Source organism: Arachis hypogaea, chromosome 16, assembly GCF_003086295.3.
Source record: "Arachis hypogaea cultivar Tifrunner chromosome 16, arahy.Tifrunner.gnm2.J5K5, whole genome shotgun sequence".
Classification (NCBI taxonomy): Eukaryota; Viridiplantae; Streptophyta; class Magnoliopsida; order Fabales; family Fabaceae; genus Arachis; species Arachis hypogaea.
This window is the reverse complement of record NC_092051.1, coordinates 10,117,141-10,123,888: the sequence shown is the minus strand read 5'-3', so window position 1 is coordinate 10,123,888 and position 6,748 is coordinate 10,117,141. Positions and strand designations below refer to the sequence as shown.

At 37.6% G+C, this 6,748-nt stretch overlaps 1 pseudogene; it reads left to right on the top strand.

Moving 5' to 3' along the window:
* The first annotated feature begins 4,855 nt into the window (after nt 1–4,855).
* On the top strand, nt 4,856–6,391 carry LOC114925470 (2-hydroxyisoflavanone synthase-like; annotated as a pseudogene).
* Nucleotides 6,392–6,748: the final 357 nt, after the last annotated feature.

The window sequence follows — 6,748 nt, the reverse complement described above, 5'->3', positions numbered from 1 at the left end:
TAAAATAATAAGGCGGAATTAGACTTGATAAGTGAAAAAAATAGATATACCGTGAGAGATAAAAGTGTGTCCTACGCCAAAAATCGTAACGATAACTATGAATTTAACTGACGAGTTAAATTCATATATGAAATATTTACTACTAGCTATTCTTAATAATTTTAGCTTAGTAGAATATTCTAAATTTGATTCAAAGTCGAGATACTCTCTACTGCTGATTTCTCAATTGCCAGTTGTTTAAACCGATACGGTTCGAAAACGGTAATCTTACAGTTTAGTTATTGAACAATTCCGTTTCCTCTCTTTGGGAATTCGGCCAAAACATCATGAAAGCTATCTTTAATCTAAATTCGTGAAGCCACTATAAAGATTATCTAGAAGAAAAATAAAGAACCGAAATACCTAGCTTAATTAAAATCGAACCGAATTTTCCTTAACCAAACCACTCTCTAGATTAAGCCACATAATCATAATTAAACCATACTCTCTCTCTTATTTTTTTGCTGGCTTAACTCCGTATATTAGCCAAGGGTGATAAATCATAGGAAGTAATTAATGATGGAACATATGCACTTAGACAAGTGTCTTTTCTTAATTGTTGTCACCGAACCACACCTCTTTTTAATCATCCATCCTTTTATCATCATATCATTCTTCATATAAGTCATGTTAAGTATTAAGTGTAAACAAAAAACAAAGAAGAAGAGATGAGAAGGGAGTTAGGGGAAGAGAGGAGTCAAGAGTGAGAGTGACCGAGGAAGAAAAGGGAGTTCTTCCAATCTTCACCACATCCACATGATTCCTCAAGCCTCCAGCCACACCACTTCATCGAGATAATCAAGCTAAGCAAGGAGAACAAGGGATGGTAAAGAAAAGAAGCTGGCCAAATCTTGGAGTGAAACTGACCAAGAAAGGAAGAGAGAGCCTAAACCAAATTGGTGATCAAAGAGTGGACTCCATTGAGGTAGGGGTTAGGCTAGTGTAATTGTATATTTGTGATTATGTGAATGATGCTTGTTGATGATGAAATAAGTAATTGCTACTAGCTATGATGTTGGTTTATGTTTGATAATGATGAAGATGATTAAGAGATGATAGGAAGCTTAGGAAACCAAAATGGTTAGTTAGAATCTAAGCCAAATTCTGTCAATATGGTTACTAAAAATTAGGCAGCGACTTTCGCGAATTTCTGGAAAAAATCTAGCCAGTCAAAAAACGTGTAATAATTCCCTGGTAATCCTTGATGAGGTTATATCATCCTCTCAAAATTTCATAATTTTCTGATGAGTAATTGGAAGATAAAAATGTTTGAAAATAAATGGATTCTGCTCAAAAATTTGTTTTCAAAATAATCTAGTAGCAACTTCCAACCTACACAACTTTTGATTCTGATGGGTTTTTGGGTTGAAACCAAAAAGAGTTGAAATATTGGCATGTGAAGAACATTGTGTCCAAATATTGGGGTAATCCCATTTTTATAGAATTAAATACGCAATTTATAAAATGGAAGGTTCATTATTTTATTAACATGCAATTCTGAAACTCGTTTGGTAATTCCTGTGACTTGTTTGAGTTACTGGTATTGATCCTAAACTCAAAATTGAGTGCAAATAGTTTTTATAGAACCCTCATGATGTATATTTTGTTCCCTCAAAATTTCAGAATTTTAGAAGTTATGGATTAAAAGTTATAGGCTTTAACATTTTACTGCTCACTAATGGCTAAACATGATTTACAAATTTAGAGCAGTGATTTCCTGAATGGATACCTCCTGATGTAGAAAAGCTTTTGTGATAAAACTAAAACCAAATGAAACCTTATGGTGTCTACTTCATTTAGTTCAAATTTCAGAGCTATGGCTATCCTAGAAAATTAGTTATGCACTTTGGAAGTTAACCGGTTCACCAGTTAACCAAATAGAAATCTCTCAAAATAGAATAGGCATTGAAGGATTACCATGTGTTCATAACACGCAGCGGAAGAAAAGAAGGTAATCCTAAAGATCTATTTTGTGCTTAAACTTTATTCCAATAATAATATATAGATCAGATCTACATACCTATGTACGCTAGTAAAAAATCACTTTCTCCTTCGATGGTACGAAGGCACTATACGTATCCACACCGAGACCAACCTTTGCTGTCAACTCCTTGACCGATGGACATCTGATCTAAATTGAGAAACCTCTTGCAACTCTTTGCACGCCATAAAATTCTTCTCCAAGAATTACGCTCACATACATTTATGTGTGTAGAGGCAAAGGAATAAAACTCTTATTATTCTCTTCTGTTTCTCATCATTCCTCTACTCTTGGCATACATATATATAGTATGAGATTTGTTACTGATTTTAAATTTGATTCTCAATTCAAATTTAAATCATATCTTGTTATTTTAAACTTGAATCTTTCAAATTTATGAATCATATCATAACTCAATTTAAAATAAAATCAGTTAGGATCTCATCCAAATTTAGAATTCAAGTTTAGATACAGAATAACTAATTATTCTCAAATCTCATATAATATTCACAATTATCATACTATTATTATATTCTTGGTGCTAGCAAAGAATATAATAATATTTCATTTGAATTAATATAATTATTTATTTGATCAAATCAAAATAATAATTAAATAATTCTACAGCAAAGGTTAGAACACTCGTTAGTGTGTGACCCCATAGGTTCAATACTAAGCGGGTAGTAAATTAGTCATACTAAATTTACTAATCAAGGTTGGCGTCTAGCAACACCCCTCAACGACCCGATAGTATGAAGTAATATATTTTTACTAAGAACCTTAGAAGAACAAAGTATAATTCCTTCCATCTTTCCAACTCTTGGTTAACCCTTAGAGTATGGTTCAATTGTCAAACTCTAACTTGTTACCATTATTATAATGAACTGTGAATGACTTAAGAAACTCATTCCTTTATTCATTCAATCTCCTTGGCCAAGGTTTTATTCATCTCAGTCATTATAATCATAGAGCTCAAACTCTTTACCGAGAGTTGACGGATTCCTTATTGACTAATCATTAATTCTACAAGTATTTAAATTATACCCAATATCCATTCAACTAGCACCCTAGGGTATTAGGTGTCCGGAATCAAAGTATAATAAATACATTGTTAATTACTATGACAGTCGCAGGTCAAAGGAAATTCTATTATTATATTCATCTTGAGAATATCCTATTGACAAATATACGGTAATTATAACCATTAAGAATTCTCAAAGTGAGTCAGTTCAATGGTCATATCTCTATATGCACCATATATATATATATATATATATATAATTTAATAAATGAGATCTATTAATCTTCATCCAATGAAGACCATTATATATATATTGATCTTTCCGGATTATTAATGTCCTTTTTAATAATCCTATGACCAAGAACAATTTAGATTAAATTATAAAAGATTTATCTCTCAATATTATGATCACTATCATAATGATAAATCTCTAAATTTAATAAAGGACGTTATTATATTAACATTTTAATATAATAACAATAACAAATTATTTGACACATGATTGATTGGATTGTGGTCATACTACTTATTTCCAACAGGCATAACTTTTGTTTTGGAAATGGAAATTATCTGAATCTTGAACCAAATGAAACTTAAGTTCGATACGAACCCGTGGATATAAAGTTTGCGCGAATCTGAGTTTGGTTGTTATATTAATTGTTAAATAGAAAATTGATCGCCAAGAAGGAATTAGGCTAAACAAGTCTAGAAAATGAATAAGAAGATAAGTTGTCCCTAGGAAGATTTAAAGTTAAACGGTGATTCGGAGGTACGCCTAGTTTCATGGTGATGTAGAGGTATATTTAGCTACTTGGTGATGTGGAGGTGTGCTTAGCTGTAAGGTGATGCAGAGGCATAATGGAAAGGAAAGAAGGTGAGAAATAAAGGATGGAAAAGATACTTAAAGGGAAAGAAAAGGAATGAGAAACTAGGAAAGAAAGGAGAATTAATATTGTATGTTCGAATGGGCCTGTGTGCCGAGTGCTAATGCGGAAGTGCCTGCCTAACTGGTAGCCTAAGATTGCTAATGCAGAAATGTCCGCCTAACTGATAGCATATTGTATGTTTAAATGGGCCTTTGTGCCAAACTGCTAATGCGAAAGTGTCCGCCTAACGGATAGCCTAAGGTTGCTAATGCGGGAATGTTCGCCTAACTGATAGAACTATTTCTTACTATGATGCACATTATATGATGAGGCCTAATTGACACGGGTAACTGTGATGCTAAGGTGTCTAACTGACACAGTAAAAAAACCATATTCGGGATTTGCTCCTAGTAACGTCGGGTTGCGGATAGACAACCGACGCATGAGCTCATGACCTGCACTAGGAACATGCATGCATCGTAAATTATTTGCGCATTTGATTGTGATTGTTTACTGTTCATTCTTTCTGCTACATGCTATTTGCTTCTTGTTAATCTTCTATTCTCTGATTCCTGTTTGTATTTAAAATTGTATAATCACAAGTTCCCCAAAGCTTAGATTAAGATAATAAAACTAGGAACAGTAGCCATAGAGAATAGCGTAAAGAGCGGCATTAACCCCAAAGGAAGATGCCAAGATAGAGTTATGTCAGAAATGCGATACGGAAGTAGCCGAGAGACTTAGCAAGTGAGTTATAACGATAGAGCCAGAACCTTAGGTTTCACGAGAGAGACGTGTTTTTACGGTGTCGCCTTACTGGAAACCATATTGATTCTCACCCCTTCTTTTTCCTTTTCCCCCAGATGGAGGATCTCGACTTGTCTGCCACCACTGGAGTTATATTCAGAGAGGTAGCAGAGGAGCACGTGTTGTCGGACCCTACAAGAGATGCCTGAGTTGATGGTTGCAAACTTGTGCCTCGATGGTAGAAGAATGTACGATAGATGGTATTCGTTCCTTAGACTTTGCTTCCCTCACTTTTGTAGCATTTTTTAGGGATAGGACTTGATATTTTCTTTTCTTTTAGTCCGGGTACCAGTTTAGGAGTTTTCTATATAAACCAGGTATTCTGGAAAGTTATTAGTTGTATATAAGTCTATATGTATATATACATAGATAAGCGTGTCAAGTTTGTATGAACTAACTTAAGACGTATGTATGCATGGAAGCTTTTCTGTAATCTTATTGCTATTTTAATTTTGCTGTTAGTTTGGTGTTTATTTTATATTGTATATCTCTGAAGATTGCTAATAGGTTTTGTTACGGATCCGTCCCACGGATCCTACACCCGGAACGGTCTCCGAACCCAGTTACCCGGGTCCGACCCACTTCGCCCTTCTAGAAGGCCCAGAACCGGCCCACTAGAGCTTCTAACCAACAATCAAATTCAAATACCTCACTTATCTTAACCAAATAAGATAAGATAAGATAATTAACACCACCTATATAAAGGGGATTCCCAGGCCCCTTCAGGTACTCATTCTTTCCTCACACCTTATACCTCTTAGATCCATTCTGACTTGAGCGTCAGAGTATCTTTGCAGGTACCCACCCTCCATTGCTCCAGTCAGATAATCTGGCGTCCGTCTCAACTTGCAAGTCTCCAATCCATCTAACAACCGATACCAGAGACATCTTGTACATTGGTGCCGTCTGTGGGGACTTTGCAACGTCGTGGCGGCGTGACAGATAACCTAGAAGAGCAATCCTCAAACTCACTCACTTGATTTCTTGCTTGTAACTGAAAGAAAAAAGGAATAATGTTTCTTTAACTTGCATCATCTTCTTAGTGATATCACACCTTCGCCCTACTCCAACGGCGAAATCCCAAAGGAACAATGTTTCTTCGACTTGCAATCACCTTCTTAGTGATAACACTCTTTATGCACCTTCGCGCTACTCCAATGGTGAAATTCGAAATCCTTCGAGCCCAAAGTCTCGCCTCCCTTTAGTGGGACACCTCCACCTCTTAGACCCTCTCATTCACCACTCCCTCATCCGTCTCTCCAAGCGCCATGGCCCCATCTTCTCCCTCTACTTGGGCTCCATGCCCACCGTGGTTGCTTCTTCTTTTGAACTCTTCAAGCTCTTCCTCCAAACCCACAAGGTCACCTCCTTCAACACCAGGTTCTAAACCTCTGCCATCTGCCGCCTCACCTATGACAACTCTGTCGCCATGATCCCCCCTTCGGACCTTACTGAAAATTCATAAAGAAGCTAATCATGAAAGACCTCCTTAATGCCACCACCGTGGCCCAGCTCGGACCTCTCAGGAGCCAAGAGATCAAGAAAGTTCTCAAGGTTCTTGCACAGATGCGGGGGACTACCAAATCGTGGCGGCATAACGGAGAACCTCGAGGAGCAATCCTCCAGCCAACACCCCAACTCAAACCCACAAATCCGAACTCCCGAACTCAAAGATAACACTCCTCCCAGCCACGGGAGGATAACAAGCGCCGCACATCGCCAACCAACCCCAACCCAGCAACAAGCAAGAGAGGACAACCGTCCTCCCACTGAAGCCCGGCCACCTGACGGCCTGGGAGAGAAGGCGGTCCAGATAAATCCAAGAGCTGTGCCTCAAGGTGCAAAACCTCAAAGGTCGAGTTACACCCAAAGAACGGTACCACCCGGAGCATGCAAGCCAAGCGACCTCCAAGACCTGATCTCACTATGATACCAGGAACACCAGGCTGCCTGAGCAACGACACAGCAAACAGCACGACCACATCGTTTCCCTAGACCCGAAACACCAGCACGGAGAAGACGACCGACGGCACC